The sequence below is a fragment of the Sphaerodactylus townsendi genome, linkage group LG02 (assembly GCF_021028975.2).
Source record: "Sphaerodactylus townsendi isolate TG3544 linkage group LG02, MPM_Stown_v2.3, whole genome shotgun sequence".
Lineage (NCBI taxonomy): Eukaryota > Metazoa > Chordata > Lepidosauria > Squamata > Sphaerodactylidae > Sphaerodactylus > Sphaerodactylus townsendi.
Genome location: NC_059426.1, coordinates 43350719 through 43376688, shown reverse-complemented (window position 1 = coordinate 43376688; position 25970 = coordinate 43350719). Strand labels below are relative to the sequence as shown.

Sequence of the window (25970 nt, the reverse complement as noted above, 5' to 3'; positions counted from 1 at the left end):
TTCCCTTTTGCTGAATCCTGGTGGAGGCATCAAGTCCATCTGTGCAAATTCTAAATGATGGTATGTTATTGGTTTTGCAAATAATATGTGAACAGTTTGCCTCATAACATATAGTGAGAATGCTTGGTACATTCATGTTCTGTCAAAGTAATGCTTATTACCAAATTCAGAAGCCCTGTGGCACAGTGTGGTACTGCAGTCAAAGCGCTGCTCAGGACCTGAGTTCGATCCTAACAGAAGTCGGTTTCATGTAGCCAGCTCAAGATTGACTCACCCTTCTATCCTTCCAAGGTCAGTAAATTGAGTGCCCAGCTTGCTGGGGGTAAAGTGTAGATGATGGAGAAGGCAATGGCAAGCCACCCCATAAACATAGTCTGCCTAGTAAACATTGTGATGTGACATTACTCCACGGGTCAGTAATGACCCAGTGCTTTCACAAGAGATTGATTTTGCCTATACTAACCAAACTGCCTTGCCATTGCATTGACCTTTAGTCATGCTTATTTGTGCTACATCTAAAAGTAAAAGCTGTGACAAACTTTCATGTGAACTCCTGTTTATAGTGGAGGAAGAAGAATAGGTTCAGCATTTTCAGCTCAAGTGGCAAACGGTTCAGCTACCTACATCATTGGCTTGGTTTTTATAGAAAAAGTTGCATACATAGTAGTCTGTCTCTGTATCAATATGTTTTACAACCAAATTTATGTTTATGTGTTGGAACTGATGTACCCCAGCACAAAATATACCCCATATTTGCTTTTTACAAATTTTGAGTGATCTCTTGACCAATGTCTTTGAGGGTGTTACACACAAGGTAGCCACGTTTATGTTTCTCTCATCCAAACTTAGAATGCAGAAAGATTGTAGCATAAAGGCTAAGTTATAATAAGCAATAACTGTACAAATCTCTTAACTTTTAAGGTTATATGTTTTTTTGCCGTCCATGTATAAGAGTTAGTTTTAAAAGCATTCGTGTTTTAATCTGTTGATCTATTATTGCTTAAATTTGAAAGGCCTATGGCTATCAAATAAAGATTGAGGGAGTGAGGGAGTGCTCTTTTTTCAGTAGGCTAGCACAGCTACTCTACCTGAGATCAGTTTATCGTTCATAACCTTTGCAGCAACACCTGGTGATGCCACGCTGGCAGAGAACTGCATCATCAGAACTGTGCAATCCAATGGGAGAAGCCAAAGCCTTGGTGGAAGGGTTGTGCTGGCGGTCATGCCACCACTACCATTCAAAGTGGCGTGGACATTGGTGCAGAGCGACATAGCGGCTGTCTGCTATAGCACCCAAACACAGAAGTTCAGCCCTGTAGTGGTGGGCCTCTGCTGCAACAGCCTCCACCGGCATGGAGGAGAGCCTGGAAGAGGGTGTCCTCAGGGGCGGAGCCAACTTTAGTGGTTCCCAAAGAACTTTCATCCTGGGAACGCAGTCTAAACTGGCAGCCAGTCTACACCAGCAAAATGTGTTGCCAATGGGATTTTTCAGACGACCGGGGTTTTAAAAAAATATTTCCCTTTTACCGCGCTGCTTGAAGCTCCATTAGAGGAGGTGTGGGTGCACTGCTGTAGATCCATCCCTGGCTGCTACTGCTCTATCCCCCTCCTTTTTGAATTGAGCTGTAAATATTATAGACCATTTCACAGTCAATGAGTATATGGTGTGATGTGAGCCATGCTTAGTTTTGTTTTTCATGGACAACACATCTCTTGCCTCTGAAATGTCCACTGGGAGTGTGTTGTATTGTGTTGCACTGACAAATCCAGCTATAAGAAATTTCCTACTGAACTGCCAAGTCTTGAAGTTTCTAAAAATGGGTTAAGTGCAATGCACCAAAAGGAGAGGTGTGACCACACAATTGCTCGGTTCTAGAGATTTTTTTTAAAAGAATAATCTAATTATCTTCATTATTTCCATCTCAAACTGATGCAAAAAAAAGTATTCTGTGTTACTAATTCAAGTAGTTAACCTACATGTTATCATAATTAGGGCAAGGTTGTTTTCAGAATTGTGGAGTCCAAGGGTGTTGAGTGCATTTCAGCTACAGTTGAGCACTTATTTTGAAGAAGAATGGTCAATTAACCACTCAAATATTGGTTAAAAGTTCTTCATTTAATAAAATTATAGTGCTCAAGTAAGAATAGCACAGAAAGAATATCAAGATAATCAATAGGCTTTATAGCCATCAAGTGTGATCAGCCTACATTCTAGCATTTTTTAAAAATTCAGATGTAAAAATGTGAATTATATGAATTATTTCCAGCTTCCTTTTAACAGATAAAATTGTGTAAGATCCAAAATGTTGCTAGTGGCATGATGATGGTGAAGTGAGACACCCCTTCTTCCCCCTTTTTGTTGCCCTCCACTGTGGCCAGCTCCAACCTTCTGTTCTTAGTGATCAGAAATACCATGGAGGGCAGAATGGGCTTTGCTGTGGGAACGGATTGACGAAAATTGGCCTTCCTTTCTCCGATCATGAAAGTGCCATTCTGTTCATATTTGTGTGTATGTAATGCCATCAAGTTGCAGCTTACTTTTGGTGAGCTGAGCAAGGGGCTTTCAGGGCAAGTGAAAACCAGTGGTAGTTTGCTTTTGCATTCTTCTGCAGAGCTTTCCTTGGAGGTCTTATTCTTCTTAGCTCTGAGATCCGATGGTCAGTACTGACCCAGTTTATCTCCAAGTACTGACCAAACTTCAATCTGAGGTCTGACCCCATGCTACTTCCTTTCCCATTCTGCTTATATAATGACTTATAACTATTGAAATGGCACCCCTTCATGTTTAGCAAAAATGGTCTTTAACAAACTCCCCAGTGATGCAAAAGAAAACAATGCCTTTTGCTGAACTGTGCTGAGAACAACTGTCAACTTAGAAAAGCTGTTCAAATACACAGGTGTAATTGGTCACATAACCAAGTATACAGGATGTATGTGTAGTCTATACAACAAGATATCCATATGAGCAAGTTGGCATTTATCTTTGAGTATAGTATGCTCTTAACATGATGAGCCAAAACATTTCTAGACCATGCCAAGAGATGTGTCACAGTAAAACTGTTGATGACTTTTACATGCATGTGTGAAAGTCTTTCACACATGTTGATGACTTTCACTTGCTTAAACACTTGACAAAACCTGAGCATAGTTAAACAGTTAATATAGTTTTTAGGACTTCTCAACCTTTACAACAGCCAAAATTGGTTGCCATGGTGGTACAGTTGAAGAAACCAAGATACATAGCTTTTTTGACGTCTAATTAAAAGTCCAGTGTGGGATAGAAGAACTGGTTCTTAAAACTTGGTTGCAGTTTCAATAATATAAAGAAAAGTTAAAGGCCGTAGCTGTTAAATATTTCTTTGCTTCAAATGTTTTCAGTTTAGATTACGTAGACTTTATTGTGTCACATTAAATCTTTAATTCACATTAACGGACAGTTCTGCAAGCATTTAGATAAGCATTTAGAAAAGCATTTAGACTTACTCACTCCCGAAGTTTCTGTTGTTGTTGTTGTTGTTGTTGTTGTTGTTGTTGTTGTTGTTGTTGTTGTTGTTGTTGTTGTTGTTAATTCTGTGTTAATAATTACTGCATGCAGGCAATTGTGAAAGAATTTCTAGTTAGCTCAACCAGATCTCTCTCTCTTTTTGAAAAATGTTAAAATGTAACGGAATTCTAGTCTGGAGGCCACGACAATGCTTAAGTCAAAGGAGTATGGTTGCTTTTTTACCACACTTCTTGCATGAATGTCAAGATCAACCAAACGCACACCAGCCTTTCAGCTGCATCACTTGAGTCCTGTCAATTCCTCCTGGTGAAGCTAACTGAAATGATATCTGTATGGTTCACAAAAGAAAACAGGCTCATTAATGGGGGGGCATAAGAGCTGACTAATTTGTCTTGAGGGGAGAATTTGCCTTTTTCTCCCAGATGGCATGATCAGTGATATACCCAAGGCAGCTGGTCAAGGATTAAACTGATTAAGCTTTTTCAATAGAGCATCTTCTCTGAACCAGTCCCTATTATCTATGCCCGGAAGACCAATAAGCTTTACCAACTGGGTTTTGCCTGAAGGATATAAGTGACAGGTGAAGTGATCTCCTCTTGATATTGGGAATGAGACGGGGGTGTGCCTCAAACTTCCTGAAATTTTTCATTTATCATTCTCTCTCATGGCCCTCAGGTTATTATGATATGCAATTCTGTGACAGTTGGCCTGAAAATCCACTAATTGCAAGCTAGCACAACAAGAGTTCCCGTTGTGTGGTCTGTCAACCTGCCAAAGTCTACATTTAAGTGTTTTTGAAAGACAAGAACGTGCAGTTGTTGTCTCATTGTATTGCTACAATATGGTGTTGGGCTCTGGCTTTGCAGAGAAGTTCTTATGCATATTTTGATATGTAAATGGCTAAATCTGAGGTCTGTAGGCTGAACAGATTTATCTCTTGCTGCCTTAGAATTCATTCTTGAATGATTTAGAACAGATATGCAAATGTTACTGTGATTCACTCTTTTTCTTATGTTCACAATATTGCTAGGAATCTAGGAGACGTTGGGGTTTTTTTGCTTATTATTGCAGGATTCTTTTCTTGTGATTGCAGAAAAATAATGAAACTTCGTATTTAGTATCTGACATGATTTCCTCCACTTTTAGAAGTTAGTCAGTATCAGTGGCAAGCAGTTGTTGAGAAAAATTAAGGGGAAATTATTGGAATCGATTGAAATACACTAACAGGGCATAGGAGCCTCTTGTCAGCTTGAATTCTGGAGATCATTTGGGAATGGTGGGTGGGAGAAGTAAGTGAGGTGCAGTTATCTGATTATTCCGCTCCATACATTGGATATTGTACGCAGGAAATTTTTTAAAAATTCAACCAGTTCAATGCTGTGAGGAAAAAAATTAATTGTGCTTATTAAGCAAGCTAACATTTTCTTTAGCCGCACTGAGATGAGGAAAATCAAGGTGTAATTGTTTAAACAATAATTTATCAATTCAGAAATATTAACTCCAAGGACTGTGTTGTTGGATAGGACTTCTCTGCTGAACTTGTATATCAGTTTTGTTTTTTAATGTGCCTCAAAATGTTTGCATTATATATTCTGTCTCTCCAGTAGACTGTGAATTCTCTGAAGTAACTGAATAGACTTGGGTGATTTTCAGGGCTTTTACATTTTTAAACGAGCAAATTGATGTATATTTGCCCATTGTTTCCCTTTTCAGCCAGAGGGAGGAGGGAACTTTTATCACTCACATTCTGGAAAGGTACAGGCTTTTTAATTATTTGAAATGTTTTCCTCAAGGGAATGTCCTCTTCATTGCAGATACTCAAATAGCTATTTGTGCAGACAAAACTTGCTTGACTGGCTCTTCATTAAATAGTTAACTCTCATGAGATCTTGCTTCAGTTCACTGAATGGTAAAAATAATAATTATTCCATTGGTTATGTGTAATGCTCATGAAAATTAATATTGCTGTAGAAAGGCTAAATGACTGAATTTGAGCATAGGATGGCAATGCTTACCAGGAATCATTACCTCAGCTCAATAAATTGAGCTTCTCAATAGTTGTAAACATAAAAACCTCCAGTATTCTGGGAAGTCATTCTGATCCTGATGCAGGGCAGATCACTACTGCAATATGTTGATAAAGGCTTATACCATTGTCATCCTACAACCGAAGTCTCATCTTCTGAAATGGCAACGTGCTTTTAAGAATTGCTTCTTCCAAAGATAATATTCACACAACTATCCCCCCCCCCCCCCGGTTATGTATGCTGCAATGGACCCCCACACTTTCCTTAACTTCTTCAGGCAGGGAAACTACTCTCTGACCTGGCTAGTAAGATTTTTCCCTCCTTTTTATTTCAGGGACTGAGGTGCTTAAGAAATGGTAGTGTTTGGTGAAAGATGCCTTCTTAAATCCTTTTTAGGCAAATCCCTGAATAAGGCACACAAAATAAATATACTGAGGCAGATTTTATACTTAAGAACATAAAAACAAGCCTGCTAGATCAGACCAGAGTCCATCTAGTCCAGCACTCTGCTACTCGCAATGGCCCATCAGGTGCCTTTGGGAGCTCACATGCAGGATGTGAAAGCAATGGCCTTCTGCGGCTGTTGCTCCCGAGCAACTGGTCTGTTAAGGCATTTGCAATCTCAGTTCAAAGAGGATCAAGATTGGTAGCCATAAATCGACTTCTCCTCCATAAATCTGTCCAAGCCCCTTTTAAAGCTATCCAGGTTAGTGGCCATCACCACCTCCTGTGGCAGCATATTCCAAACACCAATCACACGTTGTGTGAAGAAGTGTTTCCTTTTATTAGTCCTAATTCTCCCAGCATTTTCAATGTATGCCCCCTGGTTCTAGTATTGTGAGAAAGAGAGAAAAATTTCTCTCTGTCAACATTTTCTATCCCATGCATAATTTTATAGACTTCAATCATATCCCCCCTCAAACGTCTCCTCTCCAAACTAAAGAGTCCCAAACGCTGCAGCCTCTCCTCATAGGGAAGGTGCTCCAGTCCCTCAATCATCCTCGTTGCCCTTCTCTGCACTTTTTCTATCTCTTCTATATCCTTTTTGAGATGTGGCGACCAGAACTGAACACAGTACTCCAAGTGCGGTCGCACCACGGTTTTATATAGAGAGGATACGGAAAGGGAGATGAATAACTTGGCTATAAGGAATAGATGAAGTAAATAAGGCAGGAGAAAAAAAAACACGCTAGAGCTTGGCACAGAGATTCAGTATTTAGTTCTTTGCAGCACAGACTTAACAGTTTCAGATCTCATTACCGTTCAGCTTAGATGTTATATAGTTCTTTATTAGATGGCACAGTTCCTTAAATTTAAGGTGTTCTGCCTAATGACTTGTTAACACACACACAGAAAGAGAGGGGGGGGGGTTAACACTCTTGGTACATATACTCAGTACCCTCACTCAGCCCTCACAGTTGGAAAACATTCAACTAAAACCTAAAACATACTATTGAGGAAACACAAAGCAAAACCCAGTACCCTAGCGTAATTGGTGCACCGGAATTCTTTCTTCACTGGAAGATATTCCTCACTGGTATATGTCTGTGGGACACCAACAAGGAAAGTGGAAATTAACAAACTTAACCCAAAAAAGAATTACGTACTGAAAGGTCAAGAATAGAAAAAATCACAGTGAATTAACGCAAAAAGATCCTTTCTCCCACTTTTATGACCTAAAACCAAATGTGTTTCAGCCCACTGGCCACCTTCAGTAGTCAAAAATGATAATACAATGTGTGTGCTACCTGACTACAAGTACACATGTATCATTTAAGTGACCGAGATCAATAATCTGTGAAACAAAAACAAACAAGAAACAAGTTAGACAATTACGTATGACATCATCAGATCCTAAATACAGTTTCAAAAATACAGACTTACTAGACAGTTGTAAACCATTCACACCCAGGTCTTCAACATGAAGCCAGTGTCCACTCAAAAGGTATAATACAGTGTGTCAATTATGCCAACAATTCTTCAAGGGGGGGTGGGGATTAAAATGTATGGAAAATGGTAGTTTAAACCTTGGTTATGAATATATATTATTCCAGCTTAAAATACATAAATTAAATACCTGTTACGGCAGCAACCTTTAATGCCTCAGTCAAAAAGGGTTTCTTTAGGTCAGGAGCATTATGTTTCGGTGAAGTGTAAGGAGCAACTTGCCTTATATACTTTCCAAAAGGAAAAAGAGGGGAGAGGTTTGCTAACTCAAACCAGTATTGCAATTTGGCAAATAGCTGTGAGGGAGAGCTGTAAATGAGGGGGAGAAAAAACTGTGTAGAACACCTGGATAGTCAGAGAAAAAAACAACCAGCGTGGCAGGGGAAATGGAGGTATCCAGAACAGAATAGGCACCACAAGAAAATTATGCAGAATGATATCAAGTACATCACCAGTCTATCTCTTCATTTAAGCCAAAAGGGGTTAAGGTCTCAAGGGTGTGAATCCAAAAAAACTTCTCTAGTCTTCAGCCTTTGAAGTCAGTTAGCAGTGGTAGCTGGAATCTTCTCTGTAATCCAGAAGTGCAGATCTGTGTCCTTATGTCTGAGAAGTGGTTAACCAACAGAGCTGTTTTTCTGCCCATCCTGGTTGTGAAACCAATATACTGAAGATCACAGGGACATTGAATACAATATATTACGTATATAGAGTTACAGTTGACAGATGATCTCATAGAATAAATCTTATATCCTTGGGCACCCCATAAGTTGTCAATGCAAAGACAGAGAGGGCACACTGCACATCTGCTGCAAGGATAATACCCAAGAGGCCTACTGTAGCCATCTATGATAGCAGAATTTGAGCGGGGCTACTTAGAGTAGAACTAGTGGTCTTGTACAGCAACACTCCCACCTTCACGAAGTAAACTCCACACAGCTTTGTCATTCAGAAGAAGGCATTTATCATTCAGTTGCTCTATGTACAAGTAGCTATATACAACGAAGAATATTCAGCAGACAATCCAAAGAGTGCTTAAGCCTAACTTACCTGTTCTCCCAAGAGCTGAACACTGAGACCAGTATCATACAAGTGCTTTTTATACAAGAGACTCCAACCAATCATGTTTAGCTAGGTCACTTGGAACAGGTAAGAACCCGGGTTTGTCAGCTCCAGTCTCATGCTGACTCACATGCTGGATAGGATATGGACACTTTAACTATCATTGACACCCCTTCTCATAATATCCTTAGGAAGCCCAGTCATTACATACCCAATTACTGAAATATTTACAAAGAAAAGTTACATAAGAACATTGACAATACGCCTTCCAACAAAGGGCAACATATACGTTCAGAATTTCCAGTTCTGGTACTGCTTTAGTAAACAAGTCGCCTTGATTGATGGCTTTTCACTTTCAATATATAAGACAAAAGAAATTGTTTTATTTTTGCACCATTTAGCTTTTACATTTTGATACCTAACTTACCAATGTATTTTGTTCTTGTTCTCATTAGCTTTCAGTTTCAGCTTTCAGAAAACTTATACAAGTTTGTGGAGATCATCTTGAATGACTACCCAGGTTCTACACATTGCACCCTTTTTAAGTCAAGATAGCAATTGCTTCATCCATTGCAACTCTGTGCATGTCTCCAGTGATAAGCAGCACAAATACTCTGCCTCAGAATGTTGACAAGGCAGTTGTTGTCTGTTTTCTCGATCTCCATACAACATGAACATCAGCAATATTTGAATAAGAGATAATAACCTGTGCAGGACTTTACTTTCAGAATCATCTGCAAAAGAACTATCTGCTGCAGCTGTTAACACTTAGGTCTTTGTTTTGGAGCTATCACTCAAGCAAAAATGCTGTGTACCTTTTTAAAATAACTTGCAGCGATACAATGTTTCACTCCCTTGCCAAGCACTCTTAGTGTGGGTTTCAGGACACCTGGAAGTCTGCTTAAATATTAGCTAACAACAAACATTATACATCTGGTCTTGTCCGAGTTTGCCAAATGAGAGCCAAGACTTCAAATGACAGAACGATATAATCCAGGACTTATCAAAGAGCACTCAGAATCCTTCTTTCCTTTAAGTAAACCTCTCAGTAGACATAGGTGTTTTTGCTACTTTAGCTTTCTCTAAGCCAGTACTCACTATGAGCTCTTCAATTTTGTCTTTCTGACTTAGCAGCCAAGGTTCCTTCTGCTGTTTTAGTTATGCTAATACTCTAAGATAGGTTTTCAGGTAGCCTAAATCTTTCACCTGGAAATGTCTTCACTCAAACTGTCTCATAGACATCAGTTGATTTGAGCATCAGTTAAGGCAGTAACACACATATCATCTACGTAAACAATTATGATGACTTTGCTCTTTTGGCCTTCACCTTTGAGTATACACAATGGGATCCGCACACTTGCCGTTGGAAACCCTAGATTTACACAAACCATCATGCAAACACTGATTCCAATTTCTAGCTCGCCTGGCATTAGGCCGTATTACAGTGATTTACATAATTTGTACACTTTTGCCTTTTCTTTTTCAACTGCATATCCAGGTGCTTGGTTTCATATACACATCCTCTGCCAGAGGAGCGTGTAAATATGCACACTGGAAGTCAAAGTGGCAGCATTTTCCATTCCCTTTGCATTGCTACAGCTAGCACCAGTCTCATAGACTCAGCCTTAGCAGTAGGCCCGAATATGTTTGCCTCATAATTTTCTAAGATAAGTTTGCCCGTCAGCCTCTGGGCAACCAAAGCGAAGCTTTGTATTTAAAGAAAGCTATCCCCCATTGGGCAAATGATTTCTTCTTGGTACACCCAACATTGAAGTCCCAAACCACTTTCTGGATCTTGTGGCAGAGTCTACAATATTTCAAAAACATTTTGGCTTCACTAAGGATTCAAATTCATCATCCATAGCAGCATTCCCACAATTCTTGTTCCTCAGGAGGTCTAGTTACCATCTCCACCTGGAAACTTTGAGGGGAAGGCTCTACCCATGTTTGACAGATCCTAACAACCTGAGTAACACCAAACGCCTTTGTGGCGGCACTCCTTTATTCTCTCTGTGTTGGACCTGCGGGGAAAATCAACACACTTGCGTTTTTCCTCTTCTTTCTCAGAGTCCTGCTGAACTACTGCTGTCCTCTCTCTCTCTCTTCACTCTAGGAATGCTGACCTTGGAGTAGAGAGGGAGGATGAATGCGCTCTGGCTACTGATTGCTGCACCTGCAGGGCTGTTCAGTTAAGCGCAGGAAACAGAAAAAACCTCTGAATTAGAAATGAACATGCTCCCCAACCTGTGTGTCTCTCAAAGTTGGCACTTCTAGAGACCACAATTCTATACCCAAAATTCAGACTGAATCTTACCATAACCTTTACGTGGTTTTCTACTGACAGATAGCCTGTAAATCTTAATCTCTTTGATACCTGGGTTTTACCTTTTAGTTCTTTGTGCACTTGGTATCAAGACATTGGCAAAGCTCCCAAACCTTCTCAGGTGTTTCAGAAAGAGGGTTTCTTGCCAAACAACATGTAATGGGGTGTTTCCTCGAATACTGGAACTCCAGGAGACGCGATTAATTACGTGAGTGGCAGCACAGACAGCCTCCCCAATAGTGAAAGGGTAAGGTTTTGCATCCCTCAAGCATGCAGTCAGTCGCATCACCTGCCAAAATTCCCAAAGCCGTCTCTCTTCTGAGTACCCCGCCAGTTCTCCCTGAGGCTTTAAAAGGGTTAGATTGTTCTGTGCACAATCCCCTTCTTTGCCAACCAGGATTGAAAGGCTTTTATAAAATCATGCTCATGCGGCTCCCTCAGCGATCTGTTTGTAGCCTCGCTACCTTGCATAGGGGTGAAATTAGTTTCTTTCAACCATGGCAACCCAATCCTGGAACTCTCCTCTCACAGGGCTTCTGCTTTGGGATTTTAACAGTAGACAATAAGAGTACTCCCTACTATAATCATCCCACAATCAACATGATGTAAGCGTGCACCCCCTTGGCTGGCTGGGGAAAGGTCCAGCAAGGTCAGAATGGACCAAAGCAAAAGGTCTGTCTGTTTGTCTATTGCTTACTTTAGCAACAGGAAAGGCTTTGGACTTTGCACAGCCACTACAAACAGAACACTCCAAGGTAATGTTTACAGGGTTTTACTTGTATGTCACACTAACTTTAGCTAACTGCTTTATAGTAGACCAACCTGCATGACCTGAGTACACGAGATTGTAATCCTTCGTGGCACACAGTTGTCGTGGTAAAAGGCTTATTAGACAGACTGGATGGATTTGTTTTACACTCCCACTAGGTACCTTTTGGGAATCATGTGAGTACAACATATCCCACATTTAGTTGTCCCTTTGCACACAAATAACACATTATTTCTGTTCACATATAGCACATGTCATTATTATTAAATGTGACTTTATACCCCTCCTGAACAAGGGCATGGAACACTTAACAAATTAAAGTCTAGGTGGGGGACTAGTAACACATTTTGAATATTTAGTCCAAAAAAGCGAAGGTACATACACAGTTCCTTGTAGCCAAGACACACTCTTGATGATGAACCATCAACCGCAAGGCTTACAGTGGAGGAAATGGTAGCAGCAGTTTCATCCTTTCACGAAGCAAACTTCTGTGCGTTTACACAATGTGCCGTGCAGGCATCATATCCATCAACCAGCTAGCTTTGCTTTTTTCTCCCACAGCACTGGACACCAACATAGCCAAAATACGTCATACCAGTGCAGGCTTGTTCTGGGCTGTAAAATCTTCCGGCTTTCGCCCCTTCTGTCGCCCTTTCATCACCTTGCCTTTTATTGCCGGGCGTCTGGACAGTGTTTGGCGATGTGATTTTACTGGACCCACAGCAGTAGCATCTCCGGACAGAATAGGCTTTTCGCAGGCACCGCTCTCTGATGAAACCTTCACCTCAGGAAGCGTTGTTATTAAGTCTCATAAGGGGGCAGCTCCAATAGCCGCGGCTCTCCTGCTGAAATTCCCTCTGTTGCTGACCTTCCAAGAAGCAGCTTAGCAGTCCACGAGAAGGAGAGAAGTGTGAGGTCTGCTTCTTTCACTTTACTTTGTGTAAACTGTAAAACCAGCTGATCCCAACCCTTGATCAAGTGGATGATAAGATGATATAAGATTTATGGGACTCTGGAAAAAAAAACCATCCCACAGGGTCTTCCCAATTGGGCGAATAGGGACCTCATTAGCTGCGTAAAATGAGTAGAAACGCACTCCACCAGCTTTCAGCTTGCAGTTATATAGCCGCCTCGCATTATCAGCATTTTAGACCCTGCTGTATCTTGCCCCTTTGATGCCATATGGCCTTGGCCGCCTCCCAACTAACATTCTTTCGCGTTCACAGTGTCCCGAACATACAGAAGCTGGGAGTTCTCCGCGGCTACAGAATTGCTTATGGAGGCACGGGCTTTTTTGATCAGCGATGCGACCAAGGCCGGCGTGTCGGCGGCAGCCGCGAGTCGTCTCCACCACCACGACCACAAATCTTCCCGAATAAAGATAGGACTGCATCTTTACACGCCTACCGACAAGTAGTTGTCCTCATTGCAAAGACGTTCAAAGCGGCATGCCGGCTGCTGAGGACCGGCCATACGTAGGACTCTGTACTGGACAGCCACACTACAGCTCACAGGAACACACAGGAACACACATTGGTGAACCACCGCCTCTTTACTCATACAGGTAAGACCACACCGCCCTGGGCCCACTTAACCCTGATAGCTTAAGAATTTGAGCCCGGGGCTACTTAGAAATTAGTGAAACTAGTGGTCTTGTACAGCTTAACCTTACTCCCACCTTCACGAAGTAAACTCCACACAGCTTTGTCATTCAGAAGAAGGCATTTATCATTCAGTTGCTCTATGTACAAGTAGCTATATACAACGAAGAATATTCAGCAGACAATCAAAGTGCTTCGCCTAACACCTGTTTCCCAAAGGAACACTGAACCAGTATCATACAAGTGCTTTTATACAAGACTCAACCAATCATGTTAAAGGTCACTTGGAACAGGTAAGAACCGGTTTGTCAGCTCAGTCTCATGCTGACTCATGCTGGATAGGATATGGACACTTTAACTATCATGACAATCTATGCCCTTCAGCTTGATTTCTCAATAAACCCCTTCAACAGTTCTCTTAGTCTATGTATAATTGCTTTCACACACACAGCTCACAGGGGTGTCACTAGTAGAGCAAGCCAGATTTCAATATACTATTTTCCTCAGAGATGTTAATCTTTAAAGCTCAGTTAAGGCATGATAACTCTTAATACCAGAAACTCTAACCAAAAGCCGGTCAAATTGGTCTGTCAGAGAGTTAACCTCCTACCCTTCTGCATCATCTAGCCATTAGGCCAATCACAGTGCAGGATGCCACAGCCAATCAGGTGGATTCTCCTGTTCCTAGGCCTCTATGCCTCACTCTGAATGTAAATATGCTTTGCTTTAGACAGACCTGCACTTAAAAAAAAAATTTCTCTGCAATTCGTCACATATGCAAATTAATGAAAAAATAGTGTGATAAATGTTAATCTTAATTTATAGCCATGCTCTTGGATGTATAGGTGAATGGCAATCTCAGCCACACTGCAAAATTCTGCTAATTTAAAGTGCAGTCCTTAGTCTGTAGCTCGTTAATTCAGAATTTTGTCTCATCTGAGAAGCTGACAGTTTTGTGCCATGACACAAATGTGTTAAACGAAATAATTTCTAGACCGCCATTGCTTGAGGCAGTTTTAGCTTTTTCCTTTATGCAAGCTATTTAGTCTTAGTGTGAAGTGCTGAACTATTACAGTGAATTTTCTAAGCTCAAGATTCTGCACCCTGTTGTATCCTAAAGTTGTATTTTATTGTTTAAAATCTAGGTTTTGGTCATGCATTGTAGTCAGAAATGGGAAGAAACACTCAGTGTGTTGTAACATGAATATTCTTTTCCCCCCATTATTTATTATTATTGTTTATTCAATTTATATACCTCCCTCCCCCTAGGGGCTCAGGGCGGTTCACATCAATAAATACATTAAAACATTAACCAGCTACCAAACTACTGAAACATTTCACCTCACAAAGTTAAAAACCTATTTTGTTGACGGCGTCAGAATTTTTCTTTTTCCCCTTCTCTCTCTTCCCTGCGTCCACAGGAGGCCAGATATTATTTGTAGCGAATATCCGATGTTATCCTGGCTGGCCAAATGCCTTGCGGAAATAGTCCATTTTGCAGGCCCTGCGGAAACTCTGTATGTCCCGCAGGGCCCTGATCTCACCTGGGAGCCTGTTCCAGCAAGTAGGGGCCAGGGATGTAAAAGCCCTGGCCCTTGTTGAGGCCAGCCGGATTACTTTGGGGCCAGGGATTACCAACAGGTCCGCCTCTGAAGAATGGAGGGGCCTAGCGGGGGAATACAGGGAGAGACAGTCCCGTAGGTATGCAGGTCCGAGGCCGCGAATGACTTTAAAGGTCAATACCAAAACTTTGAACATGACCTGGTACTCGATCGGCAGCCAGTGCGTTGGTACAGGACCGGTGTAATCTGGTCCCTAATTGCTGTCCCCGAAAGGAGCCTGGCTGCCGCGTTCTGCACAAGTTTCAATTTCCGGATCATGGCCAAAGGTAAGCCCGCGTAGAGCGAGTTACAGTAATCCAGTCTAGAGGTGAGCATGGCATGGATCACAGTGGCCAGATCGGAATGAAAGAGATATGGGGCCAATTGCCGTGCCTGTCGCAGATGATAAAAGGCCGCCTGCGCTGTCTGGGTGACCTGGGCTACCAACGATAACGATGGATCCAGAATCGCCCCAAGGCTCTTGGCAGATGAGACTAGCTTTAATACCTCGCCGTGTAGCGTAGGCAGGCCACAGGCCACCAGACACTCCCCCCGGCCCAGCCATAGGACCTCCGTTTTTGTAGGATTTATCTTCAGCCGACTCACACTCAACTAACCAGCCACAGCATCTAAACAACGCTGGAGAGCGTCAGGGGCTCTCTGTTATGATCTTTATCTGACGTACCTAGTAGGATTGAGGTGGGGAGGTCATGGCTGTGGTGGTCATTTGGTGGTCACTATCTTCATGAATGAGTTGAAGGAGTGATTGGACAGGTTTTGCAAACCTGGGAAGGATGGCAAATACGGCATAAAAACAAAGAAGAACTAATCAGATAGGGAAAGGATATTCAACAAGGAAAAGTGCAAAGTATTATGTTGTGATGAACTAAATTTACCAGTCTGAGATGGAAGAAAATCAGCTGCACAATAACCTGTCAAAGAAAGAATTACCATGGATAGCAAACTGATCTCAAGGTAAAGATATGATGCAGTGGTATCATATTTGCCTCTTTGGGTTGGTTGTGTGAGCAACTGTATTGTTTCCAAGGAAGTGATCTGATAAGGCATATGAGGTCAGAGGAGAAGACTGGTTTTGTTCAAGCTAGAGAAAAGGTGGAATACATTGACAATTTTCAAAAATTCGGGCATGTCCAACATGATGGGACTGTACTAGTTTGCTCTAATAACTGCGGGTGTAAGAAGCAGCAGCAGTTGTAAGATACAGAGAAGGTTTAGATAATTCATTACAAGGAACTTTATGTAATGAACCTCTCAGCATCAGAGTAAGCTAGGGAGGTAGAAGAATCTCTTTCTTTGGAAGATAACTGTTTGTCAGAAGTCAGGCATCCTGTTTTGCCAGACCTGTTTGAACTAGATTATTTTTTCAGCTCTTCTTCTAAAGAGAAGTTCTAAAGAGAAAAGGAACAAATGTGCAAGAAAAGATTGTTTGTGATCGTTAAGAATGTTTTTGGAGCACTGGGTATCTGCATACATTTGGGTTTTTTTTCCCTCCTTCCTTTTTAATGATTTGGCTTTAAAGTAGTTTGGAAGAACATGTAAATGAAAGAGCAGGTAACAGCTATTTTGTGGCAGATTGAAAGAGAGATTCCACTCACAGTAAGCTATGCCCAGCCTTCTCTTCGTTCTCTAACCTCAGCAAAACAGAGGAGGAATTATTATTCTCTTTCTGCACACCTATGCCTTTAATGATGTGGCTTTTTAATGAAATCTCTGGATTATGCAGCATCAAAATTTAGGACACACACAGTCCTTATTCTAATTTTTTATCAAATGGAAGGGTCTGTACTCTGCAGCCAGTTTGTATATTTTGTGGTGCTTTTGTATGCTGTAATTGATTTTTTGCTTATTACTAACGGTGAATATGTGTGAATATTCAATTTTGAGAATGTTGGTGCCCCATTTTCAGCACACAATGTTATTATGAACTACTTTTCTTCAATTTATATAAGAATGGAGTCGCTGTAGTAAACAACCTTTTGGATTAAGTAAAGCCGTTATATCCCTGCAATCCTGAAATATTTAATGCGTCCTTAACTTTTCAGTTTTTAGGACTTGAGAGAATTTTAACTTTCTGAGCTAAATGTTTTTCTTTGTGATGCTTCCTATGTCCTACAGAGCGCCCCCCCCCCCCACATAAAGTCAACTACTAGGTTTTACAGTGCTATACTAAGTAGAGGTCCACCCTTCTAACTCCATTGACATCAATTGATGCAGAAGGGTGTAATTCTGCTTACGATGGCAGAATCCCGTTAAAACCATTCTTGTAATTGGAATATGCCTATTTTAAACAATTGAAGTACTTGGGCTTCAGCTGGTTTGTACAGCAGACTATACATTGTATTGGGCAAGGGTGTTTTGATTTCATAGCTTGCGTTTATTTATGTGTCAATTTAGTTCTGCAGTGATGGTGAATGGAAGAGGATTGCTTCTCCTGGAGGAGGAATCCATCTTGCTGGGTTATTTCCTAACCCGCTTTCGGGAGGCAGGATCTAATTGTTTTTTTTTACAACTTCCTGTGAGACTCCATTTTAGGTAGTATTTTTTCCTGCCTAGCTAAGGAGTGCACGGATCTCTTCGAGGCTCCTTGTGATTTGGAAAATTCTTCCCTGTCTGTCCTTTTCCTTGTGTTCTTGTGTGCCCTTGTAGTCTTGTGGTTGTTTGTGTGTTTGTAACTGGTCTTTTGTTGCGTGTCGGAAGCAAGTTAGGGAACCTTCTCAGCTTCCCGCCTTTTTTTTTCTGCAAGCCACCATGACTGGCCGACCTTTTTCTTGTGTTCTTTTATAAATATATGATGTGGAGCAGGCAGATGTGCATTTTTCTAATGTGCCCACAGATGTGGCCTCAGTTTATTCAGCTACTAGATTTCCAGAAGCTTTGCTAGTTAGCTGTCTATTGCACGTGTCTGATGAAGAGAGCTTTGACTCTTGAAAGGTTATAATCTAAAAAACTTATACCCTACAAATTAGGAGCTCAGGTGCTACTGGACTCGAATCTAGTGCAGGTCAACATGGCCACCATTTTTACACATATTTTTAGTCATCTATACTTTTTATACTTAGACTGGGACCACTCTGCATAGGATAGATTTTTAGCATAGTATTTTTTTTTTGTCAAAATAGGAATCCAAGGCTGTCTTCCTGTATGGAGAGCAACATCTTCCCTCTCATTAAAAGAATTCTTTTGTAGCTTGTGCTAGTGTGTTTTCCAAGAAATCTAAATAAGATGTTATTCTGCTTACACAAGAGGTTGAGCAGTCTGCTGCTGAAGCATAAAAACTACTAGAGGACTTACTCCCAGTGTGCTGTGCAGACTCTTTGCTCAAATGCTTGTACAGCAGCACTTGCACCTGCTTTCTTTCTTTCAGTCTAACCCAGTGTATTTTAAGTGTAGGTACGTTTTATGCAGATTAAATCTCTATTGTGAAATAGCCTTTCTAGAATTTATTTATCTATTGGCTTTGTATGCTGCTTTTCCCTTTGCAGACTCAGGGCAGCATTCAACATATTGAGTATACAGTCCTAAAACAAAAAACGATAAACATACAATCGATTTACATTTTAAAAGACCCACATAAATTGTTCCATCAATATTGACCACAGAAGGGAAGAGAAGAGAAAGGCCGTAGAATGTGTCAGCCATAGCTGCCTCAACCATAGGTCTGGTGGAGCAACTCTGTCTTACCAGTCCTGCACAGTTGTATCAGAATATGAATAAAGTTACTAAATTAGTGGCCACTCTATATTTTAGTGATGTTGCTTTGAATGTTGTGCTAAAAACTTCCTCCTTTATTTTGTATTTTCTTTCTTTTCTTTTTTCCCTTTCTTTTTTTTTCTTTTTTGGCCATCAAGTTGCAGCTGACCTATTGCAACCTGCAGTGTTTTCAAGGGAAGAGACATTCAGAAGTGGTTTGCTGTTAACCTGCCTCTAAGTAGCAATCCTGATATTCCTTGGTGGTATCCCATCCAAATACAGCAGAGCCAACCCTGCTTAGCTTCCAAGATCTGAGAAGATTTGGGAATTGAACCTGATTCTCCAACTTAGAATCTGCCAATCTTAAACAACTGAACCACACTAGCCTATCTTTAATAAAAGTAGCAGGGCTGTGAAGTACACAGGTTCAGATCAAATGTTTGTAAACCATGAAAGAATTTTACAAAAAAAAAAATTGCATCAGAATGGTGGTTGCCTGTCTCGTGTTACGTTATAACTAATCTTCATTTTAACTGTTCATTTTTCAGATGATCATGGAAACCCTGTATTGCTGGATGATGTTAATCACTGTTGCAAATGATACTGTTTTCAAAGAAGACTTATAAAAAAGTGGATTTTATGCAGAAGAGGTAATGAAATCTGGTCTGGTAAACTCTGTATTACAATATACATCTTCATATTACTTCATTGTATTCAATACTATCACTGGCTTACACATATTTGTATATTTGAATTGTAAGTGGGCTGAGGTGAGCTTTGAACTCTGACCCCTTCCGCACATGCAAAGTAATGCGGTTTCAAACCACTTTCACAACTGTTTGCAAGTGAATTTTGCTATTCTGCACAGCTTCAAAGAGCACTGAAAGCAGTTTGAAAATGCATTATTCTGCATGTGTGGAATGAGCCTCTGACTAAAGCATATACCTGATGGTATATGCCAGTTCCTTTATAGCAGTGGTGGCGAACCTTTGGCATTCCAGATGTTATGGACTACAATTCCCATCAGCCCCTGCCAGCATGGCCAATTGGCCATACTGGAAGGGGCTGATGGGAATTGTAGTCCATAACATCTGGAGTGCCAAAGGTTCGCCACCACGGCTTTATAGTATTAGGGATTTGCTCTGTGCAAGAAACGGAGTCAAACAAACGTGTTTTGGATAAAGTTAACCCAGAGATCTTCCTTGTAAGATTTGACATGTAGGCCACGTTTTCTTTCACTAGCTAGACAGAGTAATTTACATCTTTTATGTCAGTTCAGCATCATGTACCTGCTTGATCCTTCCTCCCACTCTTTATCATTTAATATATGTTTCCTGAAAAGAACATCAATTTTAACCTGTAAAGCAGACATTAACTGTTAGCGTTTGTCCCTAAGCCAGTTTATAAGGCTAACGTAAGGCTGCTGCATATTTTGCAAGTTCTTCAAAGAGTAGAACTGCCGAATTTAATGCATGGCACATGACATGATATGTTCTAAGGATCTCATCTTCAGGTTTAAAAAGAACTGATCTTATTGATGCTATGATGAACTGGAAGGCACGTGAAAGGTTACCTAATTGAGAAGTGGAGCAGGGCTTCTTGTGGTGGTCGGTTGCAATTGTCATAGCAGCTTGTTCCCTTGTTTTCTGATTCTGCTGTTTTAAGAAACTATGGTCATAATACTCTGTTTTCATAACAGTGTGCTGTTCTTTTTAAAAGTTTGTAAATCTGTTCAAATTCAGAATCTTTGCATAGTTCAAGTCATATTTGGGATTCATTTTGCAATCCTGGAGTGTCTTCTGCTGCCGAAATGCATACATTTTAGATTTGGCTGTCACAGTAATTGTTATCCAGTTTGCTGGCAGAGATAGACAAATACTATTCCCCAAGGCTTGATTAGGAAATTGCTTTGTAATTTACAAGCTATATTGAAATGGAAAAAAAAGACTTTCAGAGATATTTTTTTCTTGAAAGTTTCATAGTCAACCATAATGCCTACGTGCCTCCTATGTCTTCCTATGTGCCTCCTACATCACTGTGTAACTTCCGTCCACTACTCCTAACCATCTACCTTTCAAATACTGTTGCAATTGGATAATGGTTCATGGAGCGACAGGTAAGCAGGCACAGAGCTCTTCTTTTTCTGCCTCTACCCCTTTTCCCTGGCACCTCGGATGCTGTTCTGACAAGTTTTCAAGATGTCCTCTGGGAAATGTTGTCTCCAGGGATCCCAGTGTTACAAATCAGGATCACTGTACCTTCCTTAGAACATAAGAACAAGCCTGCTGGATCAGACCAGAGTCCATCTAGTCCAGCACTCTGCTACTCGCAGTGGCCTTTGGGAACTCACATGCAGGATGTGAAAGCAATGGCCTTCTGCTGCTGCTGCTCCTGAGCACCTGGTCTGTTAAGGCATTTGCAATCTCAGATCAAGGAGGATCAAGATTGGTAGCCATAGATCGACTTCTCCTCCATAAATCTGTCCAAGCCCTTTTTAAAGCTATCCAGGTTAGTAGCCATCACCACCTCCTATGGCAGCATATTCCAAACACCAATCACACGTTGCGTGAAAAAGTGTTTCCTTTTATTATTCCTAATTCTTCCCCCTAGCATTTTCAGTGTATGCCCCCTGGTTCCTTTCGGGCTTCAGCTTCAAATTGAAGGTGAAATTACTAACTGCTGAAGTTTGAGTTCTGAGCTTGGAGAAAATGAACTTCAGAAATATCTCTAACCCTTGAAAAATTATTGGGCCACAAAAGCCTGATGAGGGGGAGGGGAGTGTGAATATTTGTATAGCTCTGGTATTACTTTTGGGCAGTTATACTAAGCATTTGTAATAAAATGGAAGAGCGTGAAAATGGGGTTTTGGATTTGATGGAAATAAAAGAATCTGTTTTGCAATTCACTTGTACTGGTACAAATCTGTAATTCAAGTTTACAGGTACGGAAAATATTTCACAGAATTTTAGGTTATTTGGCTTTACTTGGTTTTTAATTGAGCTGCCCAGATCCAAAGCCGCAAAACTTTGGAGGGCGAAACTCAAGGGTTTGGAGAGCAGAAGTTCATGAGCCCATCGTGCTTTAATTTTTCTGTTCTATGCTGCTGGTTTAAAGCTGTATCTTCACTGTTGGTTGGATTCAAGCCGTAATAGGAGGCATCTTTCTACCCAGGAGGGAACTGATTTTAACTCTTAGAAATCTATGTTGCTGATAGCTTTTTATCTTTACACCATTATTGTAAAAAAAATATGCCTGACTACAGAAAATGTACACTCATGATTTGTGGAGACATGCCTGGTGTCCTTTTTCTTTTTTTGGTCAACTAATAATTGGCTTGCCCAGCTGTTGCTATCCCTTGTCTTCCCTAGTTTACTTACTATGGGTGACATTGAGCTGTGCATCTTTCCTTCCACTCATTTTGTTTGGACTCTCGTTACCTGAGTTGCGTGAGTTCCACTGTCCCAACTGTTGTGTGATGTAACAAGGAGAGGCCATGGCTTTGTTGTAGAGTTCGTGTTTGGCATGCCAAAAATCCCAGTGTCAGTGTAAGGCAGCATCGTGGGTTCAGCAGTTTAAGAGCAATTTGAGCATTTTGTCAGAACAGCTGTACACAACCATGATGTCCTTCGGGTTACTGAATTGCATGTTTAAAAGGGTGACATTTTGGGAGAACCAATCAGCTATAGTCTTTGAAATAGCATCCGTCTGGTGATCGAAGTGTCTCTGATGGAGGCAAGGGTCCTTCTTTTTTACTTTGGTGAGTGTTTAAATATTATGAAAATGTCGCTGATGACAACAGGGTTTTGGTTTTACCCAGTACTACTACAATAAGCAAAATAAATCAATAAGTAGTTTGGCAGCAAAGTTAAGTCTTAATGGGCAATTCTGCTTCACTTGGAAACAAATGTAGTTCTCGGCCTAATTACATTGCACCAAGAATATTGTGCAATTTTCAGTTTCAAGCTTCATGAAGAGGGTAGCATTTATGATTTAAAAAGAAAATAAAAAATATTAATAATGCTTTTGCCATTGTATAAATGACTGGAATTTTTTCTAAAGTGCTGACCAGCAGCTCTCATTGTAATACATATCTGCAGAAGAATGAACTATCTTGCACAATACATTTTGTTTCAGGGGGCAGGGAGAATAGCTTTTCAGAACCTCTGTTTCAGGAGGTCAAAAGGTAGGATAAAATGTGCATGTATTCTAATAAGACAGCTTACAATGAAAGAATGCAAGAGCTTAGAAGGAGAGTAGAAATATGGTCACCTCTATTGTTCTATAACAAAGATTTTCCTTGTTAATGAGTCATTCTGACTGTTGTTTCAGATGAAGAATCTAAAGCATCTGAGGCTTATTCTTGTCCTTTTCACTTAGCTTGTGTTAGTGGGTCCAAACTAGTGAAGATGATTGCAGGGACCTAAGAGTGGCCCCTCCGTACCTATCCTGGTTGGCAAAACCCAGTTAGAAGGGATTATGTCCTTTGAGAATTCAAGAGAGTTCTTTCTGGTGGTTTTTACTTCTACCAGAACATGGTGGTAGATAGCTATCAGTGTTTCTTCTATGATGTTATGTGCATATTCTGACATGGGTCTCGTTGTTCTTTCCTTATCAACGTATAGATGAAACCAACAGGGGAAGTTTGTCAGAGATTTGAAATTTGGGATGTAATATCGGATATTATGCAATGTCAGTGCCTAGCCAGAGCTAGGCATATTGAGAGCCAGAGCCCCAGTTGCTGCAAATGGATCTTTCGCAAGCTCCTTTTCTTAAGAAAACTGCAAGATAGAAGTTGATATAGGAGAGAAAAATACTATTTCTAAAAGGAATAGAATGGCTGTTAGAGGTATGGCAAGACCCTTAGTTCTGAAGCTGTTCTGTTGTTTGGTGCAGAGGCATAGCAAGGGGGGAAAGTGCCCAGAGCACCGGTGCGTCCTCCATCCCTGCCCCGGAACACCCCCAGAATGCCCTCGCCACACCCCCACAGGGGTGCAAGCCCGGTGCGTCATGCACGCCCCCACCCCGCCCCCTTGGAGCTATGCCTCTGGTTTGGTGGACCATTTTGGCAACAAATCTATATTGTACTTTGTATACACCTTCAGTATAATGTTTTGTGATTGCTAAATCACAGGATTATTTATAATACGATGCAATCTGTTACATCTAGACACATTCATTAATTCTTTGTGTGTTATTGTAGAAGAAGAAGAAGAATTTGGATTTATACATGCCCTTTCTACTGGGGGGGAGAAGACATCTTGATGTGAGATCAAGTGCTCTTCACCACTTGCAGGGAGGCAGGGACCAATCAGAATTCTTTGCCATCACTTCCTGTGTGGGTCCTCTAGGTTATCTTCCCTCAGTATTGTTCCTGCCTCTGCAGGGTGTGCAGCATTAGAGCTAGGCCCAAATTGCGCCATTGTTATATGTGTGCTGGGAGTTCCTTACCTACCCATCTAGTCTAGTGTACCTATTCGCGTTGTCAGCTAGCATGCTTATTTGTTTGTCTGATAGTCAGTGGTGTGTCTTGTGTGCTCCGTGGTGTATGTCTGGGTGTAAATCAATTGGGGCCCAACTCAGAAGGAGCACCATGTCCTCCAGTTCCTTCACTCCCCCAAGGGAGACCTTCTCCAGTTCGGCAGCCGAGAGGACCAGAAGAAAAAGCAAGAAACAAGCTGACCGTTTCTCTCCCGAACGGAGACTCACGGGACAGCAAGCGCACGAGCAAAACGCAGCAGGGCACAAGGAGGGACCTCCCGCGCCCAAGACAAAGAAGACGGTGCCACGTGGGAGCTGTTTGCCTTCCCAGGGCACTGCCACAGCGGCTGGCTTCCAGCCAAACACCTCCAACCCTTTGCGGGACCTGGAGTGCTCGGTGGAATAATCGACGGGCCTGGAGGGGGAAGGAAGCAGACTGGACGGCGCCCGTTCGAACAGGCAAGACCCCGGGCCCGCTCCTAACTCAGGGAGGGAGGATGAGACTGCGCCACAAGCGGGTAATGGAGGCTTAGCAATCATTAACCCGGGCTCCTCCCTGAGAGAAAATGTGATTCCCGCCAATTCAGCCGTTTCAGCCTGGCAAGCGGCTCCCCCTGTTGCCTTTGCTGAGTTACTGCGGGTGGAGCTGGAGAAAGCCCTAGAGCAGTGGTGGCGAACCTTTGGCACTCCAGATGTTATGGACTACAATTCCCATCCGTCCCTGCCAGCATAGCCAATTGGACATGCTGGCAGGGGCTGATGGGAATTGTAGTCCATAACATCTGGAGTGCCAAAGGTTCGCCACCACTGCCCTAGAGGCTAGAGAATGCCGGTTGGTGCATCACAAAGATGCAGCACCCACTCAACTCTCCCAAAACCAACCCCCATCTAACCTAACCAGGGTGTCTTGGGCGGGACGTCACAGGGACCCCATCAAGTTCCCAGAGGAGGAGGAGGAGTGGTCAGACGGAGAAAACTCATAAACAAAGAAAAGAATTCTGATTGGTCCCTGCCTCCCTGCAAGTGGTGAAGAGCATATCTCATATCAAGATGTCTTCCCTTCTCTCCAGTAGAAAAGCCCTTCATGGTGAGTATCCAATGGACTCTTCTCTCCAGTAAGGATACTCAGAGTGGCTTACAAACTCCTTTCCCCTTCCACTCCTCACAGCAGATACCTTGTGAAGTAGGTGCGACTGAGAGAGTTCTGAAGAACTGTGACTAGCCTAACGTCACCCAGCAAGAATGTATGAGCAGAGAAACAAATCTGGTTCACTAGATAAGAGCCTGTGACTCTTGTGGAATGGAGGAGTGGGAAATCAAACCCAGTTCTCCAGATTAGAGTGCACCTGCTCTTAATCACTACACCCCACTACAATGAAAAGCAATAGTACACTGCCCATATTTTGGAGGCAGAGAACTAGCCCAAATGTGTGTTTATGTGATGAATTGTAGTGGAGAAATATCACAATGTGGATGATATTTCAGAAGTTACTTTTTCTTATTATTACTCTGTCATATAATAAAAGGTACTGTGAGATTATTTTTCAACCGTAACATGTAATATCCTCACCTAGTATTCAATTCCAGCTGAAATGATAGGTACACTGATTCCTGGTTCCACCCTATGTGACTGACTCTATAAGATAGATGCATTAAAAGATAGAATCATATAGTCTAAATTTTGTCCTTTATTTAAAATATTAAGACTAATCATGACAGATTGCTCAGATTCGCCTTTACAGCTTTGCACTTCCAAACAATGCCATCAGCATATTTTATTGGAAAGTATCCCCAGACTTCTAAAGACTTACGCTTTTGTCCATGTGGCATACCTGTTCCAGAGGTCATTCAACATTATGTATTATCGTGTTCTGTTTATAGAGCCCAGAACCAATTATGCATATGGGGTCTACTGTGCAGTGGAGGTGAATGTCTGTTGTGCAAGATTT

The 25970-nt window shown here is 41.5% G+C and overlaps 1 protein-coding gene across 4 annotated transcripts in view; it reads left to right on the top strand.

Annotated features, from left to right (window-relative positions):
• The window catches only part of MBD5 (methyl-CpG binding domain protein 5), a 174131-nt gene that overhangs the window by 50105 nt on the left and 98056 nt on the right, over positions 1-25970 (top strand). For all 4 annotated transcript variants that reach the window (XM_048484067.1, XM_048484066.1, XM_048484065.1 and 1 more), the window contains exon 2: positions 19092-19193. The gene's annotated coding sequence lies outside the window, so the exon portion shown is untranslated. The remainder of the gene's footprint in view (positions 1-19091; positions 19194-25970) is intronic.